The following is a 15,247-nucleotide window of genomic DNA, read 5'->3' as shown; positions in this document are numbered from 1 at the left end:
GTGAAGTAGATGTTAGCCTCTTAGTGCAAAAATCAGGGACAAAGGGACAAAATCTGGAACAGATTTTAGATATTGTCTTTATACACCTAGAAAGTTGATAAAATAACAGGTTATGCTTTATCTGCACAAAATGAAGCATGAAACTTAAATGGCCGTCATTATTTAGTGAATGCAGTCTTCTCTGATTTATGAGAAAACTACACATTTTATGAGGAACAGATTAAACATTAGACAAAATAAGGGACATTCTGAGAAGTCAGGGACAGTTGTTGTTGTGTCTTTCGGCTTTTCCAGGTTAGGGTTCGCCACAGTGGAACTCCGGTCCGCTAATGATTGGTAGTTGATTTTTATGTGCCAAGTTACCAGCCCTGACGCACAACCTTCAATGAAGGTACGCCCATTCATGCATGTCTCCACACAGAAGACGCTCTAGCTGAGAATCGAACTGGACAGCGTCTTACTGTGAGGCAACAACGCTACAGCATAATTCATGCCGACATTCATTAGCCTATACCACTCAGCTACATAGGTTGTCAACTTCATCTCTCTGGAAACAGGGACAAAGCCAAAATACAACCGGAATTCAAAGGCCTAAAATCAGGAATAATTTTAAATCTTACTGCAGTTAGTCTAGAAACCTAATAGAACAACAGACTTTTCATCAGCCTGCATTTCTAAAGAAAGCATGAAAATTCTAATATTTGACACTACTGACTGAATGTAATCCTCACCAGCAAATTAAAAAAAAAAACATTTATGATGGACAGTGTAAAAGAATGAGGCAAAATCAGGGAGATTTGAAAGGTATGCCAAGTCATTCACTGTCCATAATATTTGGTTACTGGCCAGGGGAAAAAAAAACAGCTTACAGCTGTTTTTTTCAGGCCACAGTGGGGATATGCTGTACAGTCTAACATTTTTAATTTCAGAGTTTCAACTTCACCCTACCTATAATATACATATCAGGTTTATTGTTTTATATCTCATGACATAATGGTTTGGAACAAATTTAGCAAAAGGGACAGTCTATGGTGCACAACTTGTATCAGGGACTTCTGGATTTGTCACAGGAACAGGACTGTCCTCTGAAACATCTTCTTGAATTGCAACACTGGACAACTCACTCTGAGATAAAGAGTCTTTCTCATATGCTATGTGCTGTGGTACAGGCTCAGACAACGGTCTCAAATGCTTCCTATTTAACCTAAAAACTGATCCTTGTGATACACAATGTATGACCTCAGCTCTGGACAAATATTCTTCATGACACCAGTCCAATCATAACCTTTGGACGTTTGCATCCTTACCACTTCTCCTTCTCACAATGGATTGAGCAGTTTGTTGGATTTATCATAGTAGGACTTCTGGGTCAAACATTTCTTCAACAGATTTGCTTTCACTGACCTGTTATTCTTAATACATGGAACCAACAATTAACTACTGATTGGTAATGTGGTTCTGGTTTGTCTCTTCAGAAGTCTCTGAGCAGGTGAAATAAGATATTTATCACGAGAAACATTTCTGAGATTCGAGAGAGCCATGAAAACATCACTAGTATGTCATTTTAACTTCTCAAGTAACTTTTTTGCACTTTGAACTGCAAGTTCTGCCAAACCATTTGACTGTAGGTACTCAGGGCTACTCATGACATGAGTAAAGTCCCATTATTCAGCAAATCTTTTGAACTGTTGGCTTGTAAACTGCAAGACATTGTCAGGAATAACTTTCTGCAGATTTGCATGAACTGCAAAATGATGTTTCATCTTAGTAATGACAGTACTAGATGCTAGGTTAGGAAGTAGGCCAATCTCAAACCAATTGGAGTAGGAGTCTACTAACACCAAATAATGTTGACCATTCCTCTCAAAAATGTCCATGGCTGCTGTCGACCAAGGTAGTTCCGGAATCTGGTTTAGGTTCCTTCTGCTGATGTGGCTTAGTACTGTTACACATGGAACAAGACGAAAGTGCTCTCTCAATGTGTTGTGACATAGAAGGCCAAAATACTAGTTCTCTCGCCCTTCTTTTGGTAGAATCAGTTCCTGGGTGACCACAGTGCTAGGTAGTACTGTACTCTGTTTGCAAGGACTTTGGAACAATTACTTTTGGACCATTCATAATGATACCTTTCTCAGACAAAATCTCACCTCTGTATGGAAAATAAGGTTGCACTTCTTGAGGTAAACTCAATTGCTTTGACGGCCATCCTTGATTGATAAAGTGGTTGACCCTCTGTAAAACTGGATCTGTAGCTGTATGATCTCTCAACTCATCAAGATGCGTGGAAGAAAAAATCAAGGTTCTCATTCTTATTCTGTTGTGTGGTGTTTCTGGGTGAGCTAGATAATGTATCAGCAAGATAAAAAAGTTTGCCTTTCTTGTAGAAAACATTGAAATTGTACTTTTGCAATTTCAGCATCATATGTTGCAATCTGACTGGAGCTGAATGCATAGGCTTTCTCAAGATAGTGACTAGAGGTTAGTGGTCTATTTCGATCTGGATAGGTCTACCATAAACATAATCATGAAACTTCGAACATGCAAACACAATTGCAAAAAGCTCTTTCTCAATCTGGCCATACTGCATCTCAGGTTAGGTAATAATTCTCGATGCATAGACAACAGGTTGATCCTCTTGTAGAATGACTGCACCAAGACCAAATTTTGAAGCATCACTGGAAAGTGTAACTGACTTGTGAACATCATAGTATCTGAGAGTTGCTGCACTAGCAGTTCTCAGTTTCAGGACTTCAAATTTCTTTGGTGATCTCTAACCAAGACTAGGATACATCTTTACTTGTCAGATCCCTGAGTGGTGTTGATAACTGGCTCATGTCTGGAATGAACTTGCTTAAATAGTTAAACATGCCAAGAAAATGTTGCAGGGCTTGAACATTGTCTGGAGCTGGCATCTCGAGAATGGTTGTTTGGTTGAAAGGGTCTGGTTATTCTCATAAATAAATGGCCAACATAAGGAACTTCTTATAGCCTGAATTTGCATTTGTGTGGATTGCTCCATTGCACCTTGAAAGACTTCACTTGCAGAATTTATCCCAAATGGCGTTCTCAGAAATCAGTACCTGCGAAATGGAGTGCTGAAAGAAGTGAGCAATGATGAATTCTTGTCAAGATGAATTTGCCAAAATGAACTCTTTGTATCTAAGACAGACAAAATAGTGGCATTTGGCATCAAGGCTGCAACTTCTTCAGTCCAGCCAGACTTTCCTGGTAAACAAATTCAAATAAGCAAATAAGTAGGTAAGTAAGTTAGTAAATAAATAAATAAATTCATGTATAATGTGACATATTTCAGTTTTGTTCCACACAAATAGTAACCAGATATTAAAGTAGTCTAAGTTGCAAAATGCAAATTACAATAATCTTGCAAAGCCAGAATAATGATCAAACGGGAGTTAGTAATTTTCCTCCACAGACAGACCTAACAATTATAGTAGCTTTGTCTGCATATATCTCAGATATGCAACTCTCGTACAATAAAATAAACAAATAAATAAATAAACAAATAAAATAATGTAAAGGACACACAGTAATGAGGTGATGTAGATGTTAGCCTCAGTGCAAAAATCAAGGACAAAGGGACAAAATATCGACAGATTTTAGATATTGTCTTTATACACCTAGAAAATTGATAAAATAACAGGTTATGCTTTATCTGCACAAAATGAGGCATGAAACTTAAATGACTGTCATTATTTAGTGAATGCAGTCTTCTCTGATTTATGAGAAAACTACACTTTTTATGAGGAACAGATTAAACATCAGACAAAATAAGGGACATTCTGAGAAGTCAGGGACAGTATCTAACTTAGTTTATGCTGACATTCATTAGCTAATGCCACTCAGCTAGATAGGTTGTCAACTTCTTCTCTATGGAAACAGGGACAAAGCCAAAATACAATGGGAATTCGAAGGCCTAAAATCAGGAATAATTTTAAATCTTACTGCAGTTAGTCTAGAAACCTAATAGAACAACAGACTTTTCATCAGCCTGCATTTCTAAAGAAAGTATGAAAATTCTAATATTTGACACTATTGACTGAATGTAATCCTCACCAGCAAATTAAAAAAAACATTTATGATAGACAGTGTAAAAAAATGAGGCAAAATCAAGGAGATTTGAGAGGTATGCCAAGTCACAGTGGGGGATATGCTGTACAGTCTAACATTTTTTAAATTCAGGGTTTCAACTTCACCCCACCTATAATATACATATCAGGTTTTGTTGTATATATCATGGGTGAGACCAAGCTGAAAGCTTGGAAATTACAGCATCTGGAAGAATGTCATTGAAGGAGCAGTATTTTTTTCCTCTGGAAATCAGTAAAAGTCAGAATAGCACACCTGGCACCCTAGGCAGTCACCTTATTTGCATATGCAGAAGGTCGGACATGGATTCTTATACATTGTTTTGTACTTTATATGTTTTACTTAACTATCCCTTTGGCCTGTTTTATCTCACTTCTTATTCCTTTCTTCATCTTTGTGTGATCACTAATCTATGTTTACTCTCTTTTACACTCAAGGCATCTGCTTTTCCTATCATCATTACTATTGTGGCTTGTTTATTGGCATTGCTCACCCTGTTAAACCTTATTTGACAGTTTTGTCAGGTATATGACGCTTCTCACATAATTTTGTCAAAATTCTGTTTATTGAAGTTTCAGCTGGATGAAACAAACTTCAACTGAATTAAATACTTTGCAGGAGGCAAACCTTCTTGCACCACCATAGTGGTCGGTCTTAGGTTCATAGGTTCATAGGTAGGTACTAGGCTATCAGCCCTGGGGCCTATACAAGCCCAACCAGAAAGGTACCCTGGCTTTTGCCACCCAAGAAAATTATTTTCCTTTGCCACTGTTGAGCAGAGCCACAGAGGTGATCCCCGGGGTGAATTTTCTATTTCCCATCCAATCATCAAAATTTTTCTTGAAGAGTGCTAATGAGGAGCTTTGTTTGATATAGATAGGTAGTTTATTCCAGAGTATGGGAAGTCTCTGGAACAGGAATCTATCCCTCCGGCATGTTCTGTTTATTGTGGTGATATGGTTTAGGTCCCTAGAGCGTGTAGCTTGGAGAGATTGGGATTTCTTTAAGTGGAGCATGTCCAACAGTTCTGGGTTTGACATAGCTTTGTATGTTAGGCAGAGATCACCTCTGTGTAGGCGATATGCGACGGAATAAATCTGGAGTTTTTTGAGATGGTCTGCGTAGGGCATCTGTTTGAGGCCGGTAATCCTCTTTGTGAGGTATTTCTGTGGCCTTTCCAGTTGTTGTAGATGTCTTGTGAGGTACATACCAAAAGGGGTGTTGTACTCTATAATGGGTCTAATGAGTGATGAGTAGAGGGGAACAATGACCTCTTTTTTTCTGGATGAGAAACCTTTTGTGATGAGGTGTGCCACACAGAAGGATTTCCTGACTACTGTGGCGATGTGATTATCAAAGGCGAGACTACTCTCCACCTGTGTCCCAAGGTCTCTTATCACACTCTTAACACCGCCTATGTTGTAGTTCATGGGTACATAATTTTTACCAAAGGGGATGACAATGCACTTTTTGGCATTGAGCTTGAGGCCATGGCTTTGACACCAGGCATCTGTCTCAGTGAGGCCTTTTTGTAGGATGTCCATATCATTAGGAGTTTCGATTATGGCTCCTAGTTTGCAGTCATCTGCGAACTTCATTAGCCAAAGACCTTCTGTGTTAGCCTGTACTTCAGAGAAGTAGATACCAAGCAAGAGAGGACCCAGGACTGAACCCTGTGGTACTCCACTTGTCACTGGTCTGAAGTCAGATTTGGAGTCTGCTACTTTCACAGTGTGGGTTCTGTCAGTGAGCCAGTTGGCAACCCATCGTGTGACATAGGGATTTATACCAAGTTTAGTGAGTTTATCTATAATTCCAGAGTGAGGGATGGTGTTGAAAGCCTTGGCAAGATCTAGATAGGCTATATGAACCACCTTACCCTTGTCTACAGCTTTGGTGACTGCTTCAAATTAGTCTATCAGGTTTAGGAGACATGATCTGCCTTTTACAAACCTGATCTGGGCGGGGTCCAGAGTTTGGAGATTACCAATGTCTTTGTTTATACGTTCCATGATGATATGTTCCATGGCCTTGCAGACCAGGCTCATCAGGCTAATGGGGCGGTAGTTCCCGGAGACCGTGGTGGCTCCCCCCTTGTAGAGTGGGATAACCGTTGCTGTGCGCCATTCAGCAGGCACAAAGCCTGAGGTGAGGCTATGATTGAATATGGTACTTAGGTGTGGTGCCAGTTTGTTCTGTAGTTCATGTAGAATGCAGCCTGGGATGTTGTCTGGTCCCATGGATGCTGTGTTCTTGGCTTTGGCGAGTGTGGTTTTTACCTGTGCAGCCGTGATTACAGGAACTTTGCATTCTTCCTGTATAGAGATGGGCTCTTTAGGGGCTGAGAGGGGGGTAAAGTTAGCACTGAACCTATCTGCCAGGATGTTGGCAATATCAGTTGGGTCTGTATATTTAGTGTCATTGTGCTGTAACTCAGAGCAGATCTGAGTGTTGCCATTGAGATTCTTGACATAGCTATAGAATGCTTTGTGGTTGTCTTTAGAATCAGTGGCAATTTTGTTTTCGTAACTAGCTTTGGAGGATTTTATCAGGGATCGCAGCTTCTTACTGAGGCTGACCAGGGAGCTCCTCCACTCGTGGGATTTTACTCTCTTTGCAACAGTTTCTTCCTTCTGTTGTACAGTTTGTTTATGGCAGGGGATCACCAGATTGGCTTCCTTTTTTTGGAGGATAGCATCTTGGTTCTGTTTGGGATAGCAATGATCCATGCACTCATGTAAATGCTTATAAAGTGCAATTGTGTAGGATTCAGTAGTCGTAACTGTATTGTCCATCTGCATGGGTGTCATGAAGTTCACCACTTCTGTCTTAAGAAGCATGAAGTTGGCTTTGGAGAAATTTTTTACCATGGGGGTGGGGGCAGGATGTGGATATCTAGGGTAATTAGCTTATGGTCAGATCGGACCAATGAGGTGTTGACTTCAGGTGTGGAACACTGGTCACTCATGTTAGTAATAACTAGATCTAGGATATTGTTGCCCCTGGTAGGGGTGTGGATAAGTTGATCCAGGGCATTGGAGTTTATGAATTCCAGAAAGCGTTGAGTGAAGGAGCTGGTACATGAGTAGTTTTCCCAGTTAATGGTGGGGTAGTTGAAATCGCCCATTATTCGGGTGTTTGGTTGAACCCTAATATTTTCCAGTACATCAAGAAAAGTGGAGTGGGAATCCTGGGGCATGGTGGGTGATCTGTAGCAAGCTACAATTTGGATTGCAGTTTTGCCCAGAGATAGTTGCACTTGGATAACCTCAGCTGCATTATGCTGAGCAACTAGCCTGGAGATGTGGATATCCTTAATGAATATGGACACACCTCCGCCTTTGGTGTTCCGGTCCAGGTTACATGGCCGAAAAGTGTGGTATGAGTTATAGCCTGGTAGTGCAGGGGTGCTCTCTGGAGCCTTGAACCAGGTCTCAGTCACTGCACAGATATCAATGTTCTCCATTTTAAGGAGTGCCTCGAGTGAGTGCATTTTGAGATTTAGACTTCTAGCTTTGAGTAGCATCACCCTCAGTTTTTGCTTGCCTGTTCCTGTTACGGTGGTGAATTTGTCATTTGAACCTTGCCTAAAAAAGGCACTATAGGGGCGGCAAGGACCTTAGCCAGTATCCGGAATCCCAGGGGTGACAGGTGCAAGCCATCTCTGGCAAAGCATCGTGGTCTGTCGACCATGTAATCCCAGGAAGACAGATACTGGATCCCTTTAGAATGGCACCAGAAGCTTAGCCAATTGTTGAAGTCAATCATTTTGTCCTTGTACTGCGGCATCATTCTGGGTGATGGCAGAATGCTACTCAGGGCTAGGGTCATACCTGCCTGGGCTACAAGATCGGAGAGCTCTTCCATGTCTCTTTTCATGTAGTCCAGGGAGATACATCTCAGGTCGTTCACACCGACATGGACAATGACAGAGTCATATTTGTACTTGTTGTAGAGTGACCTGAGTGCGTGGGTTATGTGGCGGATCCTGGCACCCGACAGGCAGCTGACAGTAACCTTCTCCTTGTTTAGCCTGGTGAGTGGGACATCAGTGTGCCTGACTATAGAGACACCTATGACTAGTATGTTGGGTATGTTGTTTTGCCTTATTGGCTGTGGTTGAGTGGCACACTGAGTCTGCGGGCTATGTGTCATTTGGGTTGTGTTGGAGGGGGTGGAGGTTTCTTGCATTTCTGCTTTGGAGGTCTCTGTTGCTTGAGCAGATTATTATTGAGAGCCTACGCGAATGTTTTTGTGTTTCTATGTGTGGATTTTGGTGGTGTAGATTTAGTGAGACTATGTGATGAGCTTCATAGTCCTCTTATACATAGGAACTTTATGATCACACAATCGTGTAGCAAAAAAAGAAAAGTCCACACATTTGGAATCACTACTAGAAAGAAATAGAAACCACATCAGCAGTGATTCTCTTTACAAATCTATACAAAAATTGGTTCGGAAGTTTCATATCAAGGAACTGAAACTGTTGAGTTTAAAGCTGCCTACCTTATAATCAGTCAAGGTTGAAATTCATAGTCAGTTTGTGCAGTATGCAAGTCAAGTTAAGCTGTGATGTATACTTTGCATAATTATTCTGATTCATAGCCTCTCCACTGCCTATAACCATCACTATGCAGTTTTTACAGTGAGGTTTGAAACTGCATACTAAAGTGTCAGTCTGTGTAACAGGGTCTGTGATATGACCGTCTTAATGCTCTGCCCCAGTAAAGAACTTGCATAGTGTGGGATTCTTAGATACCTGAACTATGCCAATGCTAGGTTGTGTTAGGATCCAAAGATGTTATAGTGTGTGCATGTGTATGCTTATGTGTGTTGGTGTGTGTGTGTGTGTGTGTGTGTGTGTGTGTGTGTGTGTGTGTGTGTGTGTGTGTGTATGTGTGTGTGTGTGTGTGTGTGTGTGCATGTGCACTCCTGCATGTGTGTGCATGCTCATGTGTGTGCCTCTCTGACCATGTGTATGTGCATGTTTTTCTGTGTGTGTGTGTGTGTGTGTGTGTGTGTGTGTGTGTGTGTGTGTGTGTGTGTGTGTGTGTGTCTGTACTCCTGCACGTGTGCATGTTCGTGTGTGCGTGTGTCTCTGAGCATGTGTGTGTGTGTGTATGCTGTATGTCTATGTGTATGTACTGATATGCAAAGCTATGGAATACATCATGGTGGACCTAATAAACAAGGTTTCAGGGAATCTCCAAACTCTGGATCCTACACAGTTTGGTTTTGTGAAGGGTAGATCATGCCTGTTCAACTTGGTCAGCTTCTTTGAGTCAGTCCGACAAAGGCACAGCTAATATTTAAATAACTTTAATCTGTAAAATGAGCGCTTTAGTATCGGTGATACTGATACTTCATCAGACAAAAGCCAAATCAATTGCAACAGTATTTAAAAAATGAAATCAATTCAATTAAGTCAGCTGACATAATTAATTAAATTTTTATAGTTACAGTTAAGAAAAAAATCTAAGATATATAGACATTATAGAAAAAGCTATTATAAAATATAAAACATTTATGTATATACATATGTACATTCAAAATTATAAGCTGTATCAACAATTAGTTTCATAAATTCAATGCCCCGTTGGTTGGTAGGTTAACTGAAGTTAACGTAATAATGCTTTCAGTTTTAAAACACAAGATAAGGAACATGCTTCATTCAATCCAGGTTCTTTATAAGAATCTAAATGTAACTGCCATAAAACTTGTTTATATTCTAATTTCATGGATGTTGGTCCCCCTCTTTCATCCAAAGAAATATGGTCAATATTTTTATATTCAATATTTTAAATAAAAATGAATGTTGTGGATAATTAACAATATGTTTGGCTAAAGCATTATCACATTTTAAGTTCCTGATAGCATATAAATGTTCATAAATTTGTTCTTTGAACTTCCTGTCAGTTTTACCGACATAAAAACATGCACACATTCCGAAAGGAGCTAAATAAATAATACCTTTAGAAAGACAATTAAATTGTCCTTTAATCTTATATATTTGATTTCTAACAATAAATGTTGTTCCTGTGTCTATATAAGTGCAGTATGCGCAAGCCTCGCATTTAAACATACAAGAGGTCTTAAAAGTTTTTATCTTCTTTGGTTCTAATAAAACATTCAAATTCTGACCTCTTTTAAAAATTACTTTTGGCTGTGAGGGAAATTTAGAAGCTAAAGAAGCATCAGTAGATATCAGATTCCAATATCTTAATAATATTTGCCTAAGAATGTCAGCATCCATACTATAGGATGTTATAAATGATAGAGGAAAATTATTTTTGCCCACAACACTAGCAAAACTACTACTGATATTATCATTAATAAAAGTACTATTTTGTCTACTAATGCGTGGATTGTCTCTAACATTAACTACAGATGTAATCAATGGAATATCCGAAACAGTGTCTACTGCATCAAGCCCATCTGTAATTTGGATGGAATTATCAAAATTTTATGTCAAATCAGATATAACTGTCCTATATTCATCATTTAGTATAGCTCTAAAGTGGCCAGATATCCATTTAGAGCAGACTCCGTCTATTAAATTATCCAACAATGTCATTGGATATCCACGTTTGAAAAACATCCCTTTAAGAATATCACATTCGGTCAAGAAATCACTGATGTTCGAAACCATTCTGGCTGCCCTGACTAATTGTCCTTTAACCACTGATTTTTTCTGATAAAAAGGATATGAACTCGTGTAGTACAAAAAAGAATTAGACTACGTATCCTTTCTATGAATCTTAGCTGCATAAGCTTGTCTAAGCCTATTCTTGCTCAAACATACATCCAAATAGAAAATAGTATCAGTATGAAAGGTATACGTAAACTTTAAAAAGAAAGTAGTGTTGTTCAAATAGTTTAATAATTCTTGAAAAAACAATTTCATCATCCTTAAATGTGATAAAGATATCATCCAAATAACGAGTGTAATAATGGATGTAACTACTAAAAGGATTATTTATAAAAATATATTCTCGTTCCCAAAAAGCCATAACTAAATTGGAGAAGATACATAAAGATATTAATAATCCCTCATTTAGGCCAATAGTTAATGGAAGGAACTCCATTACTTATCCCTTGGTCAAATATGTTGATCATTGTTTGAAAAAATATTTGCAAGATAAAAGACAAATTTCCAGAGATTCCTTGTCTTTTTTAGAAAGTATTAACAGCTTGGATTACAATAAATGCTACAATTTTGTAACAGTAGATGTTAAAGATCTTTATACCCTAATCCCACATGATGTTGGCATAGACTGGGTGAGTCAATTATTACTGAAAAAGAATACTGAACATCAAGAATTATTATTAATACAAGAGTTATTGGATTTAATTTTATCTAATAACTATTTTATGTTTGAAAATAACATCTACTTGCAAACAAAGGTTGTTGCCATGGGTTCCCCTTGTGGTCGAAGTTTCTCCAATTTGGTTATGGCTTTTTGGGAACGAAAATATATTTGTCATGATTTGGCAGACTTTAAAAATTCCCTGCACACTACTCTGTCAGAAATAGCAAATTGGTATAACTAATGGAATTATTTTTTTTGAGCTGTGATACAGAGTTGTAATTGCTTAGACATAGTAAGCCTTTACTAAGTATAATTCTGGTGGCTGCCAGAAAAGCAATTACTAGAAAACAGAAATCAGTGTCTGAACCAACCATACTAGAAGTAGTGAATATAGTAAAATAAATAAAAGAAGTGGAAGTGGGATCTTTAGAAAAGGGTAGGAGCAAACTACATAGAAAATGTGGGAATTGTGGGAACAGTACATGCAGAATAATGTTTTTGGAAAGAGGATTGAGGTCTAAGGGAAGTAAGGAATTGAATGAGCTATGTAATGTTCACTTGACAATGACTGTATAGAATATTATATGCAATGTATGTTTGTAGCTGAAAAGATGTCAATATGGTTTGTTTTCATTTATATAAATGCATGATTGCCTATGTCATAAAAGATAATTCAATAAAGATGTCTTTGTTTAAAAAAAAACATGTTATTCAGAATTTTTGAATGATTTTATCAGCAGTTCCAGATGTTGCTGAACATGTGGGAGATAATTTTAGATTTAGCCATTCAAACAAAATGTAAAACAGACATATTCAAGCAAACGATACTGTTGAACATTTTGCAAAACATGTGTTTTAATAGTACCTTCTAGTTGTATCATTACAACTAACAGTTTTAAGATTTGTTAAACACAATTAGCACACATATCTTTCCTGCTATATCATAAAAATGTTCTCTGTGTCTCTCAGCCAGAGGAAGCATTTTCATTTGATAGAAACGTGCTTAGCTGAATATCAAGTGAATATTTTAAATTCTCCATTGACTATTTGTAGATGCAGAAATAAAACAGTCTTAGTGCACATAAGCCCAGGTTACACAACTTTATCATATTTTAAGAAAAACCTTGTAATGATAGGTATAATAAACATATCAGTAGTCTTCTAAAGCACTATCTGTTGACCTTTGTGTTTGTTTATAACATTTGCATGGCTACAACAGCCTGTTATTTATTTATTTATTACATTTGTTATAAAGTTAGTGAGCCAAGTTTCCCTCGAATAAAAATTCTTTCTCTAGCTGAGAGGGCCATGTTGGTTTCTGGTTTTAACATATATAATGTTAATCATATATGGCAGTCACTCAGCTATAACAAGTGAGGCAGCATGTAAACTAAACCTGCATATATTACACATGCATCATAGAGATCAATGTTACATAAATCATGGACCACCACAAGTACAGCCATCTACTTCCATGTAGCCAGTTGCTACATTATAGGACAGTTCCATAGGTTGATAGGTTGCTAGTAGCAAACAAACCAATTAAGTCTCTTGAAGCTTAGCCAGTGCAATTGCACCAGAATACCTTAGTTATTACCCTTCCCGCCCATAAAAGAAATGGGACATTTGTTTTTACATTTTTACTGTGGGTCTACTGGAATCCTTTGAGCTACGTATTTTTGGTAGTGTTTGTTTGTTGTTGATTTTTTTTGGGTCAGGACTGACCCACCTGGGTTACCAGTTGGTGTACAATAAATTAATGGATTTACATCGAATTCTCTATGTTAGATACAAAAGTAGCAAGAGACATTCTTTTCTATACAGAATGTGAGCATTTGTTCCAGACAGTGAGTGTGTGTGTGTGTGTGTGTGTGTGTGTGTGTGTGTGTGTGTGTGTGTGTGTGTGTGTGTGTGTGTGTGTGTGTGTGTGGCATATGACTGATAGCTGCCACACCAAAAAGTCATATTTATGTTACAGTATGGCTCTAGGTCTCTTGATCTTCTATTTGAGTTACTGCTGTTGTGGTTATGCAGTGGCTCAGGCAGGATTCAATCATTTGCAGTCTTGTAGGCCAAAAATAGATTGACTTATAGGAGTCTGTAGGTGGTAGAGAAGCAGAACAGGATTTTTAGATGCTTTAGGTAACATAAGGATCTCATACACTAGATTTTCATGAGGAACTGCTGGAGTTTTCAGGATGGAATAGGCGCTTGGACAAGTATGTACTAAAAAGAGTACTCTGTTCTAGTACAGACCTGACGTGGGACAAGGAAATCTATCCCACTAATATAGCAAGCAGCAGCTGAAAGCTTCATTAAGTTAGAACTGCATTCTTGTAAGGGAAAAAGCCTCTTGCATCCCCATATGTGTGTGTTTGTGTGTGTGTGTTGGGGGGGATGTGTTTCTTACTCTCTTGCTACTTAAATATACTAATTCCAAGACTGTAGAACCACAGGTGTAAGGGAATTTGTGGTTTTCTGGAATAAATGAATGCTCCTTTTGCTCTGAAGTTTTATGACCATGCAGTTAGAATATTTAAGGGTATTCCATCCCTCTACAAACATCTAAAGTATTCTTGGATTGTATACATCATTTCTGTTTTTCACTTTCATTGGTTTAGATGTCCACTCGCTTCTCTCTATTCGGTGATGGTCCTTTTTGTTTAGCTAAATACTATACTTTCTCACCTGACAAAAAGTCTTCATCCAAAGAACATACTTCCCTTCTAGTAGCTGCAACATAATGTAACATTTTCATACTGTCTGCTGTAGGCCTTACTGTTAGATGTAATATGCTCGTTTTCATTTTTGCAAGTCTTTTGGGTTTTTAATACCATGACAGGAATGGACCCCATTCATAGTTTCATAGTTTCATAGTATAGTACTAGGCTATCTGCCCTGGGGCATTTGTAAGCCTAGCCATAGTGATGTGGCTTTTGCCACCCCATGAAATGGTACAAACAATGTACAGAATAAATTTAGAATAATGTGCCTCTGTTTGGTAGTGACACAATGAAGGTCCCCTTATATAATAGAATTAGTTTACTGTGCCCTTGTCTAGCAGTGACACAGATGTGACCCCTGGGGTAAACTTATGATCTCCCATCCACTCATCAAGATTTCTCTTGAAGAGAGTCAGTGAGGGGCTCTGCCTAATACGAACTGGGATCTTGTTCCAAAGCATGGGAAGCCCCTGGGTTATGAATCTATCCCTCCAGCATGTCCTATTCATACTTGTGTCGAGGTTTAAGTCTTTAGCTCTCGTGGTCCTGATGGACTTGGATTTTTTGAGGTGGAGCATGTCCATCAGATCCTGATTGGACATGGCCTTGTACGTCAGGCAGAGATCACCTCTGAGCAGGCGGTATGCTACTGAATAGAGCTGAAGTTTCTTTAGTCCGGCAGAATAAGACATATGTTGGAGACCCTTGATCCTCTTGATGTGGTACTTTTGTGGTCTCTCCAGCTGTTGCAAATGCCGGGTGAGGTACATACCAAATGGGGCATTGTACTCAATCATGGGTCTGATGAGGGAGGAATATAGGGGTACAATGACATCCTTGGATCTGGATGTGAATCCCTTCATGATGAGGTGTGCAAGGTAGAATGTTTTTCTAACCACTTTGGCAACGTGGGTATCAAATGAGAGGTCGCTGTTAACTTGGGTCCCTAGGTCTCTGATTACTTTTTCCATACTCAGTGGGTTGCTGTCTATGTGATAATTTGTGGGTACTTTGTTTTTCCCAAAGGGGATGACTATACATTTTTGGCATTTAGTTTAAGGCCGTGACTCCGGCACCAGTTGCCCGTTTCTGTGAGGCCTTTTTGTA

This window comes from Protopterus annectens, chromosome 3.part1, assembly GCF_019279795.1.
Source record: "Protopterus annectens isolate FY-2018-M chromosome 3.part1, PAN1.0, whole genome shotgun sequence".
NCBI classification, from domain to species: Eukaryota; Metazoa; Chordata; order Ceratodontiformes; family Protopteridae; genus Protopterus; species Protopterus annectens.
This window is presented reverse-complemented; position numbering follows the sequence as displayed.